We start from the raw sequence: 17,985 nt of genomic DNA on the forward strand, positions 1-17,985 counted from the left end.
TCTCCATTACTTTGCAACACTGGTAAAGTCGTGTCATTCCCACGACATAGTCCATTCACTTCCACGTTAACTTCCAACCGTTGCATTTTCATTTCCAACACAGCCATCTTCTGTATAAGTTTCTGGAAGTCATCTGTAGAGAACGGAGGCATTTTGCTACCAACTAGCTTAAGCTAAATAGCAGTAGCCTACCAGGCTTTAGCTGTTGCTAGGCCACGCTATTGTAAGACTGACGTTGTCGTAAAAATGTTGAAATATGGCTGAAACCCTCCGTCTATTTACGAAGATGAACTGTCCCAGTGATAAGTTAATGTCCAGGAGCCGCTGCTCGAAGTTTTCAGAGAATAAGAATAGGAAAATCAGCATAAAAAGTAAGCAGAGGCAGGAGCAAGCAGAAAAGCGTCTGCACTGTAGCAAGAGCAAGCAGAAAAATCTTAAGTATTATTAAGTATTCAAGCATTTTCAAGGTGCATTTTCCAGCATCTTACAGCTGTTGTAAATTACATATTTATATACACATACTCAAATGATTATTTCCCTACCTCACATTAACTAAGATGTTCTTTATGCTATAAACAACCAAATGTGTGTTTCGTGATAGCCTTCTACACGAGGATGAAAAATTAAAGAAAAGAAAACTAAGTTTAATATTTCAAAATGAGTGACCCATCTGTATGTCCCATATAACCTGTCTGAGCCAATATAAAACAATCAGCCAAATAACTTTTCAATACATTATTGATTACTATTTTTGAGGTACTTTTAGGTTGGCAGTCAAGTCAAGTCAGAGGTACATGGTGTACTTCTACTCCACTACAGTTCAGAGGTACATGGTGTACTTCTACTCCACAACAGTTCAGAGGAACATGGTGTACTTCTACTCCACTACAGTTCAGAGGTACATGGTGTACTTCTACTCCTCTACAGTTCAGAGGTATACAAAGTCATTCAAACTAGCTGCACCTTTACCAGCTTTGAGAACACTTTCATGATCAATCATTATAAAACATATCATATATATTATTCTGAAATGGACCAATCTGCACAATGACTACTTTTACTGTCGCTACTTTAACTATATTTGGATGAGAATACTTTTCTACTTTCACTTGAGGAATATTTTGAATGCAGGACTTTTACTGTGACAGAGTATTCCTACACTCTGGTACTTCTACTTTTGCTAAGTACAAGATCTGAGTACTTATAATTTCACTACAAGATCTGAGTACTTATACTTTTACTCAAGTACAATACCTGAGTACTTATTCCACCTCTGGTAGCGTATTAGTCTGAATTGTAGCCACAAAATCACGCAGAGCTGCATAGAAATAGACTCACAATGGTAACAAGTGGAAAATAATATTTACAAATGTGTACAATGATTTGTAGGCAATTTTGACTACTCAAGACACCTGACTTATACATCTTCAAAGGAAGACTGTGTTCATTCTACAATTACATGGGATTAAAGCAAAATGTAGTTTTACTTGTATAATACTTCAATTTTATATAAAGACAGTTTGTTTTCATCTGTTTTCAAATAAACAATTCTTGGCTTTCAGAATATTAAACTTGTTTCGGCAAATTCAGATGATAAATACAACTTTGAAGCTTCGGCATAATTACAAGCGGAGAACTGAGTAACTTAACATCACAGCAAGCATAACAGCCGGTGTTTCTTGTGAGTGTTTCCCCGGAAAACAAATGCACACACACACACACTCGCGAGCTTCCCCCAGACCAGTAATACAAACGAAAATGTGCCTTCGGGTCAATGTGACTGATTTCGATAGAGCAAGTCACATTTGGTTTAGGCACGAAACATACTACCAGTAGAAATACATTGCTTTCAAAATCGCTCTGTGTCGAATCAAGAGATTATATTTCGTGACTATAACACGCAATGCCGTGAGTGCTTCATCCTCTGAACACCACACGATGGCGACTGTAACGCACATAACATAGGTACGCTCCTCTGAAATGATCGTCCCCTGCAATTAATATTATCTCTCAATCGAGTTTGCTATTCAGCTAGCTAACGTTAGCTTAAACAAACGTAACATGCAACGTTAGCCTAATCTAAAATGCTATACGGCGTACCTTTCATGTGGCTCGTCAGCGCAGACTCTCCCATCGTTATTTTTGCAAACTTTGCAGGAGGCTGGCTACTCGTGGGCTTGACCCTCGTCTTAGCCATGGCTTGTATTTATCTTCTGCTAGCCAACGCTCGTTGAAACGGCAACCTCCTGGCACACAGTCATCTATCACTCTCATCAGAATGCCCAGGTCAGAGTAACACAAACACTTGCAGGTCGCGCGCATAGCGCGGGAAGGCCGCAGCGGAGCTGTTTTATGTAGAAGCGAAGCAATTATTTTCTTTTAATCTAAAAAGCGAACTATTCAGTCAGACAGCAATTTATTGTAAAAGTAAAGCATTTACATTTTCAAGCACTTTATCTCAATTTCAAGCACCATTCCCAAAATTCAAGCACTTTCCCAACCTTGAAAACACCATGTCAAATTTCAAGCATTTTCAAGGATTTCAAGCACCCGTACGAACCCTGCATATTTCTTAAAGACTTCTCTGTTGTTTAAGTGTCTGATAACCACGAATAGTAAGCAATGTGACAGTAATGATATCACATGATCATGTCAGACAGACACTGTTTGTATTGTAATGCCACTCCTATTTTTTTTAATTGTATTTTAAGGTGACATTGAATGCTTTGAAAGGTGCCCTAAAATAAAGTGTATTATTGATCTTATATCTGTGCCTCTATTACATTACATTTCATTTTCTATCACACTATTAATGTTCCTTATTTTAGACTAGGTTAATCCTGGTGTCAATAGGGAAGATCTGCACTGTTCTCTACATAACATGTTCAGAGTAGTGTTGTCACGATACCAACATTTTGGTTTCGATACCGATACCAAGTCAAGAGTTGCGATTCCGATTCTTTTTCGATACTTTAAAAAAAAAAAGGGAAACAGTCTTAAATGTAATTATTGTGCTTTATTTCACACCAGAACCATAACCATAACACAAACTTTTAAACAATGAGAACAATAAACAAAATAAATGACAAGAATTCGTATTAAATAAAATTAAGCATAATCTCAAACAACTTTTTTGTTTTATAAAATATAATATTTTTTATATTTTATTAACATGTAATAGTACAGTAATATAAATAATTATTGACAAAATGTATATTCCAGATGTTAGCCACATTGGCAAGTTAGCTAAAAAGATAGCCATATTAGACAGTTATCATTGGCATTAATTGCCTCGTCAAACTACGAAAACGTTCGTTTGTCACAAAATAAATTACACTTGTTTGACTTAGATCTGAGGGCATGGGCTTGAGCATGATGTAATTATGTTATCTATCACATTCGCTAACCTGTCTGTCTTCAAATTCTTTAAACAGCTCTGGATTCCGGTCGGCGGGTGCTTAGCCAAGTCTGATGTGTTGGCTCCCTTGGTTTGCAAGGATCTAAAACATTTCTCACAGACAGGCCTCGTGGTGTCCGTAGGCTTGCCCTCACTGTCAGAGATATAGCTCAAATACTTCCAAATTTAGCTTCTGGCGTCTTTTTTGTCAACAAGCCGAGGCGCAGCGGCAGCTGCACTCCCACTTGCAGCCATGCTTCTCGTTTTCTCACATGCTCTGGCAGCTGGCGCGTGGCCGCGTGCACGAGAGAGGGAAGGGACTTAGAACGTGCTTGAGAGGGGCGGGACTGCAGGCACGGCTGCAGTGCAGGGAGTGGAAGCAGAGCGCTGAACACACACGGCTCTTTAAAACGGCGCTTTCTCACCGGAGTACTTTTCCCCGTCATTCTGAAAGTACCGATACTAATGAAACGGAGGAATCATACCGTTTTTAACGGCAGGGTATCGCGGTACCTTTCAAGTATCGGTACACCGTGCAACACTAGTTCAGAGCAGGTATTTCTCCTGCCGGATTTGGAACCCCCCCATATCTTTGTCCAGGATAGTCACAGACTCACCAAAATCACACTGGTGCTTGCTGTTCCCCTCTAGTTTGTGCTCACAAATGCATTTCACTCTGGGGTCAGCAGGTACAAAAATAAAGAGGGGCTTCAAAATCCGGCAGCTCTAACAACTGCACTGCCGGATTTTGAAGCCCCTCTTTAGTTTTTCACCTGCAGGCAGGGGCGGACTGGGGGGAAAAAGTGGCCCGGGAATTAATTGACAGACAGGCCCACTTAATGCGCGGCATGTATCGGCTGTCCGGCGACGAAAGTATGTTACTTAACAAAAAACCCTATGTATTTTATGTTATTTTGGACCATTATTCATATAGTAATCACATTACCTGAGCCCTTGAGTTGCCTAGAGCAAAATAGTTACGGCATATATTTAGTGATTTTAATGTTAACAGATCATTGATGCAATAACATTTGGACCCAATTTGCCTGACTTGACACATGGAATAAAACATGGGCGTAGGAAGCATCCTCAATGTGGGTGAGACAATTTAACAGGGGGTGTGGGCAGGTGGTGGACCTCACCTCCTCTAGGGGGGTCCGGGGGCAAGCTCCCCCGGGAAGATTTTTTTTTAAATGTTGAAGTTAAATACATCAATCTGGTGCACTTTGAGAGCAAAGTTAGGGACTAAATCTATGGCAGTCAGTAGGGGCTTGGACTGTGAGCCGTAGGGTCGCCGGTTCAAGTCCCCGACCAGACCTATTTGGAGTGTGGACTTCTACTTGGAGAGGTCCCAGTTCACCTCCTGCCGTGGTGCCCTTGAGCAAGACACCGGACATCCCCCTTCCCCCCTCACTCCCATTGCTCCGCGGGCGCCGTACAATAGCTGCCCACTGCTCCTAGTACTAGACTCCTGGTACTAGGATGGGTTAAAAGCAGAGAACACATTTCACTGTGTGTGCTGTGTGCTCTGCATGTGTGACCATTAAAGAGGGTTTCATCCCTCCCAATTCTTCTTCTTCTTCTTCTTCTTCTTCAACACCCATATGAAACAGAACTGTAAACAGATTAACTTTTTCTTTCAACATTTATTTTAACAGCAAGTGGAGGCAAAAGTGACTGCACCCAAAACAATAAACCTGCTAGCTAACTTGCCTAAACTCAGTAACAGAATGTGGGCAACACGTTCTTCTCCACAGCCGAGCGACCTCTGAGTCAGACGTCACTTCCCCCTTTTCTATCCTACGGGTACAGCCGTACAGCCACTCCCCCTGAACCCTGTTGTAACAACATAATACACGTTTTGGGGATGCAGCTTGGGATGTGAGGACATGGCTTAGAAAGGGCGTGTCGCCTTCTGTCCTGCCAGTGTTGGCAGGACATTAATTAAAATGTCGAACTCGGACTTCATTTTAAGGACATTTCGGCCAGGATTGGCAAAACAGGAGAGTGTGTGCACCAGTCTGCCTTGATCTATGAATTCATCTCTGTGACTCTCACAGTATCTGCTGCCCACAGCTGTTTTATAGAAGGAAAACCTCCTTCACTTCATGAAATCTCTGCAGCACCAGGAGGCAGCGGGAGGGTTACTCAGCCTATGAGAAGAGGAGCGCGCAGTGCCTTTCACACACCGCCTTTCACGCACTGATGTGTTTTAACCACACACACCTCTAGACACACACACACACACACACACACACACACACACACACACACACACACACACACACACACACACACCACACACACACACACACACACACACACACACACACACACACACACACACACACACACACACACACACACACACACACACACACACACACACACACACACACACACACACACACACACACACACACACACACACACACACACACACACACACGATTGAAACGCAGGCTTTTGTTCCTCCATGTTACATTGTTATTGTTTCACTGCGGACCCGCACATTTTTTTCAAACGCTCCCCTTGTTGGTCCATCTGCGCGGTTTTGTGGGCTTTGATGATTCGGCTGTACCTTTAGTAATGAATATTAAATGTTGAGGAAATCTTTCCACCAATAATTCTAATAAGTAATCCAAAATGTATTCACTTCAGGTTTACGAAAGTAACTGTAATCAGATTACTCGTTTTTCAAATGTAACGCGAGCTGAATACAGTTACTTGATTTTTGTATTCTGATTACGTAACGCCGTTACATGTATTCCGTTACAACCCAACCCTGGCCACACCCCACTGGGCTGGGCTGGGCCGGAACACTTACAAATGTGGGCCGGTAGGATTTCGGTAAGCAAACAAAAAAAAGAGAGTGGCCGGAACACTTACAAATGTGGGCCGGTAGGATTTAGGCAAAAATAAAAGTTTTTTTTTTTTTAAATAATTTTTGGCCCTCTGGCCCACACACAGCACCGGCCCATCGGGGAAACTCCCGGTATTCCCAATGGCCAGTCCGCCCCTGCCTGCAGGGCCCAGAGTGAAATGCTTTTGTGAGCACACACTAGAGGGGAACAGCAAGCACCAGTGTGATTTTGGTGAAGTTGTGACTATCCTGGAGAAAGATATAGGGGGGGGTTTCAAATCCGGCAGGAGAAATACCTGCTCTGAACATGTTATGTATAACAGTGCAGATCTTCCCTATTGACACCAGGATTAACCTAGTCTAAAATAAGGAACATTAATAGTGTGATAGAAAATGAAATGTAATGTAATAGAGGCACAGATATAAGTTCAATAATACACTTTATTTTAGGGCACCTTTCAAAGCATTCAATGTCACTTTAAAATACAATTAAAAAAAATATGAGTGGCATTACAATACAAACATGTGTTGAGTAGGGATATATAAAAATGATATTCAAAGGAGCAATTCAAGTGAGTGAAGCCAGTTTGAACACATTATCTTTTAGGCTTGATTGAAAATAACACAGTGTCTGTCTGACATGATCATGTGATATCATTACTGTTATATCATTGCTTACTATTCGTGGTTATCAGACACTTAAACAACAGAGAAGTTTTTAAGAAATAGGACTATTGACAAATCACATATTATCCTGTCATTGTCTGTTCTGTAGGAAGGAGGAATATAACAGAGTGGGACTATACACTCAAAAACGGAAGTTTATTCCAATACGAAGATTGTGACAGATCTGAAAAACGTGTCCTTAAAACGAGCCTCCTCGCAATTATATGCACATTATTTATTCAGCCGTTTGCTGTTTAATCTGATATATCATTCAAAAGAGAGAAAAAAGCTTTGAAAAGGGTGAAAAAAGCTTAGAAAACGGCGAACGATCAATACAGGCGATGACGTCACCTTTGCGCGTCCCCGCGAACAGGGCTTCAATCCACGGCAGGGCTTCAACCTATGGCTTCAACCTACGGCATAACACCAGTGTTGTGTCACATTATGCCTCCCCGTCATGAAATGCCCCCCTTGTCACGGGAACGCGCATTTCTAAATGACACGTTTACACCTCTAAATGACACGTTAACACCATAGGTTTACACCTTAAAACGATGTTTAAAACGAAAAGTAAACGTTCAGGGTTTTTATTAATGGTAATTTTCAGACTGTGAGTTGTTTAGTGGTAGCTCATAGTCTTGATTCTTCTGGTTTAACTTTTCGCTCCATATTTGAGGTGTCGAAATTCGTTCGTCACTTCCTTTTCAGTTTGTTTTTTTAAATGTTTTTTTTATCATTATTGTTACGTCCTGTCTGTATAAACGTGCTTTAAAATGTAGGCCTATTGTTTAATTGTACATAGTTGTCATCTAATAATCAAAATATGTTTACAAATGTTACATAGTCTTTGTCAGCATATATGCTATGCGTACAAAATAAAAGTGTGACATTCATGAAACTTGCTCCATTTATTGGTACCAGTCCTAGAACCATACCCTGAAAAATGCTTGAGGGTGGGATTCATAGAAACCTCTTTTGGGGGGGGGGGGCATTTTATGACAGGCCTGGCCATCACAATATGACCCCCCTTGCTATCTTACAACATAAAAGTGTCACATTCATGAAACTTGCTCCATTTATTGGTACCAGTCCTAGAATCATACCCAGAAAGATCAACCCGCGCAATGACGGTCAAGCAGCTGTTATTGACAGCTACGCTATGACCGCCATCTGGAAACACAAATTTGGAAGAATCCGGGTATGTACATGATTGGAATGACTTTGCTTTTGTAAATGTTGCAAATGTGCATTTTTCAACAGGAATGTAATACTTTTGCAACTACTCTCAGGTTGATCCAATGGCACACAGTCATCGTGGGAATTGTGAACGAGAACCATCACTGGATGTTGGTGGTGAGAATAGGAGCATATTTTAAGTTCCAATCTGTATCTATAGTGCTGTATACACCATATATAATTAGTGATTTGCAAGATAACCGGGCCACACATACATGCTGTCACTTATTATTGATCAAATCTAAACAATACCCTACATCGTACCTGCGTAATGTATGGTTCCTGCCTAATGCATGTTGTGTTTTCATGTGAATAATAAAAGGTAATGTATGGATCCACTTGGAGAAGGGAAAGGCAAAACGAAGGTGTGCCTGCAGTCTACAAGGTACATTTGATACAGTGTACTAGTTCCGGTGTTTTATGAGTATTTTGACAATGATGTGCTGCATCTTGACACATGTACTATCTACATACTGTAGAGCCTTTATGAGGATGAAAGGCTGCAAGGTGTCAAGATGGACATGCAGCACCCTCCCCCATAATCGCCAACAAGACAGCACATCCTGTGGTGTCCTGGCCTTAAAAGTGAGTGTGAAATGCATTTAGCCAAACATTACTCTCAAACTCAAATTCAGTAGCAATTAGACTGAATATCTTGACTTGCTTTTATACATCTTGATCAAAGATGTATTGAATTGTGTCAAACTACACATATACAACATGTCATTCTTTAAATCTGTTGGGTCATTTGTCTGTATTCCATTTGAGGGTAAAATCATAGACCATGCAGTCCATATACTAATCAAGGTTCTCTTGAGTTTGAAACCTCACAGAAGGCGAGCTGAGGCTGGACATTGCTACTTCTCTCCTCAGAGAATCTGGTTTGTTACCTTTTCTCAACATTGTCAATGACTTCATGTAGTTACTTTTATTAATTGTATCTCATAAGTATGCATCAATAACCTAATATATTAATAATGTGCCATGCAAATTGTTGTATTGTATCACTGCTTGGACCATTGGTACTGTTGGGTTAATATTGACCAGGGAAATTATCAGGGTTTTAAAAGCAACACAGTGGCTTAAGTATAGATTAGGGTAAATAGTCACTACATACAGTATATTGTGTATCTCAACTCCAAACAGATAACATATGAAGCATCGCAGGCAGGCATCTTCAACTGCAATTTCATATAGGCTACACACGTCACACTCTAACACACCCTTTCAATTCTGCGATTTATTTAAGATGTGAGATTTCCCCATCTTCCTCCTTTCAATGTGCTCATTGGTGTGTATTACTTTTAACTGATATCCTCAGTTAATTTTTACCTTGAACTTATTATAATCAAAGCTGTAAAGCTAATACATGTGATGAACAACAAAAGAACCATGAGAACCAAACTTAAATTGATGCGTACAGTGCGAAAGAAGTTTTTGGATGTTTTGTAATGACATTGTGCAGGTTCCCATTCTACAGAGGGTAAGGAGAGTGTGAAAGAAGGAGCAGATGGCTCCTCTGTGCTCAGATTTAATCATTTAGAAAATCTATGTGTTTGTGTGTGTTTTGCCTTTTCTTCACACAAAATAATAAAAGACCACAACAAATGTGTCCTTATATAATTGACCTTTTAGTCAACAATTGGAATGGGTCACCTTGACCCCAAATCTGCAATTACTCATTATTATCTCAACAGATGATCTAAGCAGGCTTTGCTTTTACTGCGGGATGGAGGAGCAGGATGAAGAACATTGGGTAATTTCCTATTGCACATTACAAATAAAGAAAATTAGCAGAAATATGTTTCCAGACTTTATCAACATAACATTTGCGTTGGTAATTGCTACTATATTTGGCATCTTCAGCATTAACTGATAAAGGATGAATGTTTTGCTTGTTTTTCCATACATTTTTGTTGAAAATGTATTTCTTTCTCATAACACAACATTTATGTTTTTGAAAGATTTCGATTATTGAAGGAATGGTTAGAATGTTAGTGGAAAATACATTAGAGAAAATCCCATATTGCATACCTTACATAACAAGTATTTATTGTTTTCTCAGATTTGCTGTGACATTTGTCAGCAGTGGTACCACCACCAATGTGTACAAAGGCCGCCAGTTGATCAACCGTACTTGTGCCCTGGATGCACATAATGCCCCGAAGGAACCATCATTAACTGTCCACTGTCATTTCAACCAATGCAACTATTGTTTGGCCTGTCATAAAATGCACCCTACCCCAAAAGAGGTTTCTATGAATCCCACCCTCAAGCATTTTTCAGGGTATGGTTCTAGGACTGGTACCAATAAATTGAGCAAGTTTCATGAATGTGACACTTTTATTTTGTAAGATAGCAAGGGGGGGCATATTGTGATGGCCAGGCCTGTCATAAAATGCCCCCCCCCCCCCCACCAAAAGAGGTTTCTATGAATCCCACCCTCAAGCATTTTTCAGGGTATGGTTCTCGGACTGGTACCAATAAATGGAGCAAGTTTCATGAATGTGACACTTTTATTTTGTAAGATAGCAAGGGGGGGCATATTGTGATGGCCAGGCCTGTCATAAAATGCCCCCCCCCCCCCACCAAAAGAGGTTTCTATGAATCCCACCCTCAAGCATTTTTCAGGGTATGGTTCTCGGACTGGTACCAATAAATGGAGCAAGTTTCATGAATGTCACACTTTTATTTTGTACGCATAGCATATATGCTGACAAAGACTATGTAACATTTGTAAACATATTTTGATTATTAGATGACAACTATGTACAATTAAACAATAGGCCTACATTTTAAAGCACGTTTATACAGACAGGACGTAACAATAATGATAAAAAAAAACATTTAAAAAAACAAACTGAAAAGGAAGTGACGAACGAATTTCGACACCTCAAATATGGAGCGAAAAGTTAAACCAGAAGAATCAAGACTATGAGCTACCACTAAACAACTCACAGTCTGAAAATTACCATTAATAAAAACCCTGAACGTTTACTTTTCGTTTTAAACATCGTTTTAAGGTGTAAACCTATGGTGTTAACGTGTCATTTAGAGGTGTAAACGTGTCATTTAGAAATGCGCGTTCCCGTGACAAGGGGGGCATTTCATGACGGGGAGGCATAATGTGACACAACACCGGCACTAAAGTACGGCAAGTCCTGCGGTGTGAAAGCGGCTATAGTACAAAAAAACCGTGTGCTGTTTGGTGACAAGCTAATGTACTAAAAACGATAGTTAGCCTAGCCTTAACATGACCCAGTTTGCGCATTAGTTTGCGCTAATTTGGTAATAAGCAGCTACGCCAGTACACAATAGGAATTACTTTAACACATTTCAGTGACAATAATAAACCAAGAGAGTAGGCTTCTACCCGCAAGTAACCAACTATCGTCATGTTTGAGCTAAAGCTAGCGGTTTAGCTAACAGTGGAGACAGTGCATCATAGCTTGGTTCCTTCAGTTTTCAAACGTTAAGGCTAAATATTTGCAACAACATTTAAACAATTTAGGTGGAACATGTTATATCTGACATTGTACATTATTTTTATATAAGAAATATAACTTGTCTGAATCACACTTACCGTATGTCGAAGTTACGTCTCAAGAGAAAAAGGCGGCACATGTGACGGTGGAAAGATCTGTCAAAGACGTTGACGTCATGACGTCACACGCACGTTAGATGAGAGAAACTTGATTGATTTGCTTTCACTGATAACAAAATAGCAAGTCAAGTCAACGAACAAAAAAATCACATGAATACAACCCACAAAAGTACATTGGAATCTCTTAAGCAGAAATCTGAATCAGATTTATTAAATGTATTAAGTTACTTCAACTACATTACATTACATTGCATTTAGCTGACGCTTTTGTCCAAAGCGACTTACAATAAGTACATTCGACCAGGAAGACACAACCTTGAAGAAAACAGAATCATATAAGTATATCAGGTTTCATAGAGCCAAACATTTCAAGTGCTACTCAACTGGCTTTAGGTAATCCAGTCCTTTATTGGTATAAAAGTGCTTTGTTAATAGTTCTAACGCTCGAAGTGGAGTCGAAAGAGATGAGTTTTCAGTTTGCGCCGGAAGATATGCAAGCTATCTGCCGTCCTGATGTCAATGGGGAGCTCATTCCACCATCTTGGAGCCAGGATAGCAAACCCACGTGTTTTCGCCGATGGGAACTTGGGTCCCCCTCGCAGCGAGGGCGCAACGAGTCGTTTGGCTGATGCAGAGCGTAGTGCACGCGCTGGGGTGTACGGTTTAACCATGTCCTGGATGTAGGAAGGGCCAGATCCATTCGCAGCACGGTAAGCAAGTACCAGTGTCTTGAAGTGGATTCTAGCAGTTACCGGAAGCCAGTGAAGGGAGCGGAGGAGCGGAGTGGTGTGGGAGAATTTAGGAAGGTTGAAAACCAGACGAGCCGCTGCATTCTGGATGAGCTGCAGAGGTCGGATGGCACATGCAGGTAGACCAGCCAGGAGGGAGTTGCAGTAGTCTAGGCGTGAGATGACGAGAGCCTGGACCAGAACCTGAGTCGCTTTCTGAGTCAGCTGGGGACGTATCTTCCTGATGTTGTAAAGCGTGTATCTGCAGCAGCGGGTTGTAGCAGCGATGTTTGCAGTGAAGGACAGGTTGTTATCTAGGGTCACACCCAGATTCCTTGCAGTCTGAGTCGGGGAAACAACTGAGGTGCCGATGTTGATTGTCAGGTCAAGAGTTGGACAATCTTTTCCCGGGAGGAAGAGCAGCTCAGTCTTGTCAAGGTTGAGCTTGAGGTGGTGAGCAGACATCCACTGAGAGATGTCAGCTAGACAAGCAGAGATGCGTGCGACGACCTGGGTCTCTGAGCGGGGAAAGGACAGAATTAATTGGGTGTCGTCAGCGTAGCAGTGGTAAGAAAAACCATGCGGGCTAATGACTGATCCGAGCGAGTTTGTGTACAAGGAGAAGAGGAGGGGACCAAGAACAGAGCCCTGAGGGACCCCCGTAGTTAATTGACAAGGGTCGGACAACTACTATCAAGTACACTTTTTAGAGTGTACTGGATAATCACCTGTTCGTAAAAGCAGAGAAGTGTGAGTTCCACGCATCAACTGTCTCATTCCTGGGGTTCATCATTTCTCCTGGACAAATCCTGATGGACCCTGCAAACAGGGTCAGGACTCCCTGGAAGAAGAGATCTTGTATCTCAATGGGACATTCCTGGATAAATAAAGGATAAATAAAAAAACGTCAGTGCAGTGGCAGACTGGGCCACCCCCACCAATAGGAAGAAGGTACAGCAGTTTTGGGGGTTTGCTAACTTCTACAGACGATTTATTAGGAACTTTAGCTCTGTTGCTGCTCCCCTTCATGCACTGACCTCACCAGGGGTTAACTTTGTGTGGGGCCTCAGGGCCGAGGAGGTTTTTAACGAGTTAAAAAGAAGGTTTACCACAGCTCCCATACTGACTGTTCCTGATCCTCAACGACAGTTTGTTGTGGAGGTGGATGCCTCCATTGATGGGGTGGGGGCCATTCTCTCACAGAGAGCGGCTGGGGATCATAAGATGCATCCTTGTGCCTTTTTGTCTCGCAAACTATCTCCCGCAGAGAGAAACTACGATGTCGGAAACCGAGAGCTGTTGGCAGTCAAGATGGCTCTGGAGGAGTGGAGGCACTGGCTTGAGGGGGCGCCACAGCCGTTCTTGGTTTGGACCGACCACAAGAACCTTCAATACATCCGCAAAGCTAAGAGATTGAACTCACGCCAGGCCCGGTGGCAACTTTTTTTTAACCGTTTTGACTTTACATTGTCTTTCAGACCTGGGTCCAAGAATGGCAAACCTGACGTCCTCTCACGCCTCCATGACCCAGAGCCCATGGCCAAGGATCCAGAGCCAATCCTTCCACTCTCCCGTGTGGTTGGGGTGGTGACATGGCCTATAGTAGATCAGGTGAAACGTGTCAATGGTGAGGGGCCGAAACCTAGTGGCTGTCCATTGGACAGGCTATTCGTGCCTGAATCCATACGGTCACAGGTTATTCATTGGTCTCACACATTACTGCTCACTTGTCATCCAGGGGTCAAGCGGACCGTATTCGTCGTTCGACAGAGGTTTTGGTGGCCTTCCTTGGTTAAGGATGTCTCTGAATATGTGGCTGCCTGTGTAGTTTGTGCCAGGAACAAGACGTCATCAAAATCACAGATGGAACTGCTGCAGCCTCTCCCCGTTCCCAGCAGGCCCTGGTCTGACATTTCGTTGGATTTTGTCACGGGTCTTCCTCCATCCAAGGGTAACACCACTGTCCTCACTGTAGTGGACAGGTTGTCAAAGATGGTCCATTTTATTGCCATGCCAAAGTTGCCGTCAGCTAAAGAGACTGCTCAGGCGTTATTGACTCATGTTGTCCGTATTCATGGTATTCCCAGAGACATTGTGTCGGATCGAGGTTCTCAGTTTTCCTCCAGGTTCTGGAAGGAGTTTTGCACCCTCCTGGGAGCGTCCGTCAGCCTCACCTCAGGTTATCATCCCCAGTCCAACGGACAGACGGAACGGCTGAATCAGGAGCTGGAGACGTGCCTGCGCTGCCTGGTTTCTCAGAACCCTGCAAACTGGAGCGAGCATCTGACATGGGTGGAGTATGCACGCAACTCTTTGCCCACCTCTGCTACCGGTCTGTCTCCCTTTCACTGTGTCTTTGGCTATCAGCCTCCTCTATTCTCAGAAACTGAGAAGGAGGTGGTGGTGCCATCTGCTGACGCCTTAGTCAGAAGATGCCACCATGTCTGGGCTGCAGTTCGTCGGGTCCTCCTGAGGAATTCGGCTCGGATGAAGACGGTGGCGGATCAACGGCGGCGGGCGGCACCTACATACAGACCGGGGCAGCGGGTGTGGTGGTCCACAAAGGATCTGCCACTCAGGGTCTTGTCAAAGAAGCTCGCTCCAAGGTTTGTGGGTCCATTTCCTGTCACTAAAATAATCAATCCTGTATCTGTCCGTCTCCGTCTGCCCAGGTCACTACGGGTTCATCCAACGTTCCACGTCAGCCGAATCAAGCCGGTTCTGGACAGTCCCCTGGTTCCACCCTCCAAACCCCCCCCCCCCCCCCCCCCCCCCCCCCCCCCCCCCCCCCGTGTTGTTGATGGCGGTCCGGTATACTCTGTCAAACGTCTCCTGTCAGTGAGAAATCGAGGCAGAGGTCGTCAATTTCTAGTTGATTGGGAGGGCTACGGTCCTGAAGAACGGTCCTGGGTCCCGTCCAGTTTTATCGTGGGCAAAAACTTAATCGAGGACTACTACAGGTGTCATCCGGAGGTCCCAGGGCCGTCAGGTATCGTCCCTAGAGGGGAGGGTACTGTTGTGCGTAGACAGCTCTGCTAAGATTGTTCCCTAGTTTTGGTTTCATGTTATGTGTTTAGATAGGTTCCTGTTTTATTTTGATAGTCTTGTCTACCCTCATGTGTCTAAAGTACGTTTCCTGCCTTGTCTGTTTTCCCACGGTTGTGATTGTCTAATTGTCTTCACCTGGTGTTGTCTGTCTAGTATATATAGTTCTCGTCTTCCCCTGTCTCGTTGCCAGATTGTCTTGTGTGTTCCAAGCCTTCCAGCGTAAGATCCTTTTGTCATTGTCCATAGAGTTATCGTCCAGAGTTAGATTAGTGTATTAGTAGTTTTTGTTTTGTTGCTTTATGTATTCAGTGTGTTATGACCTGTCTACATTAAAACACTTTATTTTGATACTTTGTTTGTCTCTGCATCGTGCATTTGATTCCACGCCCTTGTACAGCCCTAACAACACCATATCCCCACGTGCATTGCGGCGTGATTTTAGCCTATCAAAACCTCTGAAAAAAGAAATGTGTCTCTCAGAATCGAAAGAGAAAAACCTATGGGAAAAACACAAAAGCATTGTACACAATTTAAACCAATTAATGTCGTATAATTAACTAGGATAAACTGATGTTTTTTTAGTGGATGAGTACTGCAGATATCACTGTTAAATAATTTGATCATTGGTTTTATTATGAAAACGTCGAGACCGGAAATACTGTTTTCAACCCGTAACTTTACATGGAAGCTTGCCGCATATGACGAAACCTCAAATCATCTTCGTAATATCTATCAAACTATAGATCCTACATATCGACCGGACGTGGATTCTAAAAGTACAATATATACTTCTCGCTAGAAATCTAATCAAAAAGCGTTTTAATGGCCAAACTATCCTACAATTTAGGATTTTACAGAGAGGGTTATTTGTGAATAAACAACCCTCTGTAACGTTTGCATTCAACGGGAGCACTAGAGGCCAACAACTTTAAAACGTAATTATAGGTCGTATTAAGCGCTTGAACAAACGACATATTTGGTCGTAATAAGGGCTTGAACAATCGACCCATTTGGTCGTATGAGTTGGAGGACTTGTTGATACTTCATGGTACCGAATATTTAAAGAGAGTTTTTACTTCTGATAAACTGTTTCGATACTTTCGAACAGGTCAGATTCAACCAGATTTGAACAGAGAATATTGTGCAACTTGAAGGAGGTAACTCTAGGATTAAAGGGTAACTGCACAATTGCTCAAAGTCCTCTTAGCTCGCAACTTGTTACATTCCACACACTTTTCACACTTCAGCTCTGCAAATATCATGCTATTTATGCCATCATCTGATTAATGTTTACCAACTCTGATTCATCAGCAGGGAAAACATTAATGACAGCGCAAACACTTCAAAGTCACAATAAAAACCACACATCTAATTTATAACATGTCATAGGGACATAGTATCCTTCTTTATAAATAAATTAACAAAAGATTGGAAAATATATCATACCAATGACATGATCAAAGCAAGGTCAGGACCAAAATAGAGGCAGTTAAAAGTAAAACAAAATTATACAAAAGACCAAGCACGAGAGGGGAAATAAATAAAATGCATGAGCAAAATTGAAGATTTTTGGATAATATTTTATATAAAAGAGAATTTCAAGAAATCTTTAAAGAGGAATGTGTTGGTATATTAACGTCCCTTTTGTTATGGCTGTTTTGGTCTTGTTTTCTTTGCTCTCTTATCTGTTTTATTGCTTCTCTTGTGTTTTTATCTCTGCATAACAACTGAAAAATAAGTGTCCACCATAACCAGCAGAGACTTATTAATTTAAAGTATCCAGAGTGATCCAATGGGTCAATTATTAACTCCCGGAGACACACCTGTCCACCAGTGAGAACAACATATGAACAGCTCACAATAGGTTACTGTACAACTGTACCACTTAGTGGTCAAAATGAGAAACACATGATCAGGGTGATAGACACAGATGGAAAGGAATCATTCAAATGAATGTGGAGTCGACCTCTGTTTTTTTTATGTAAGTGGAAGTGTGTGTCACATCAATCAATCAATCAATCAATCAATGTTTATTTATATAGCCCAATATCACAAATGTTACATTTTTCTCAGTGGACTTCACAGTTTGTACAGAATATCAGTATGACAATGCGACACCCTCTGTCCTTAGACCCTCACATCGTACAAGGAAAAACTTCTATAGAAAGACTACAAATCCCAGAGTCGCGTAAGTGATGTCATAACTGATGTCACAATTGTTTTCCTCCGCTAAATATAAGAGATAGCTAAAATACAATAACTTTAACAAGATGCCTGTGTGCTTAGTACTAGGTTGTTATCATACCAGCAATGGGTCTTGCTCGTTCTTTCGCTTCCCGTCTGATGAAAGGACCAGGAGTGGCTGGCTGAATCAAGTTAGCTACCTAGCTAGTAGCAAGCACGTTAGTTAGCATTACAGTCTTAGCCGTGTCATTTTTATTAG

The 17,985-nt window shown here is 42.0% G+C and overlaps 2 long non-coding RNA genes across 2 annotated transcripts; both read left to right on the forward strand.

Annotated features, from left to right (window-relative positions):
- Positions 1-8,492: 8,492 nt before the first annotated feature.
- Positions 8,493-9,000, forward strand: LOC117542106. Its single transcript, XR_004568375.1, has 3 exons — positions 8,493-8,547; positions 8,642-8,747; positions 8,981-9,000. It is a non-coding gene; the product is annotated as an uncharacterized LOC117542106 (long non-coding RNA).
- LOC117542105 lies at positions 9,000-10,393 on the forward strand. Its single transcript, XR_004568374.1, has 3 exons — positions 9,000-9,043; positions 9,860-9,918; positions 10,228-10,393. It is a non-coding gene; the product is annotated as an uncharacterized LOC117542105 (long non-coding RNA).
- The last annotated feature ends 7,592 nt before the right edge of the window (positions 10,394-17,985 follow it).

This window comes from Gymnodraco acuticeps, unplaced genomic scaffold (assembly GCF_902827175.1).
Source record: "Gymnodraco acuticeps unplaced genomic scaffold, fGymAcu1.1, whole genome shotgun sequence".
Taxonomy (NCBI): Eukaryota; Metazoa; Chordata; class Actinopteri; order Perciformes; family Bathydraconidae; genus Gymnodraco; species Gymnodraco acuticeps.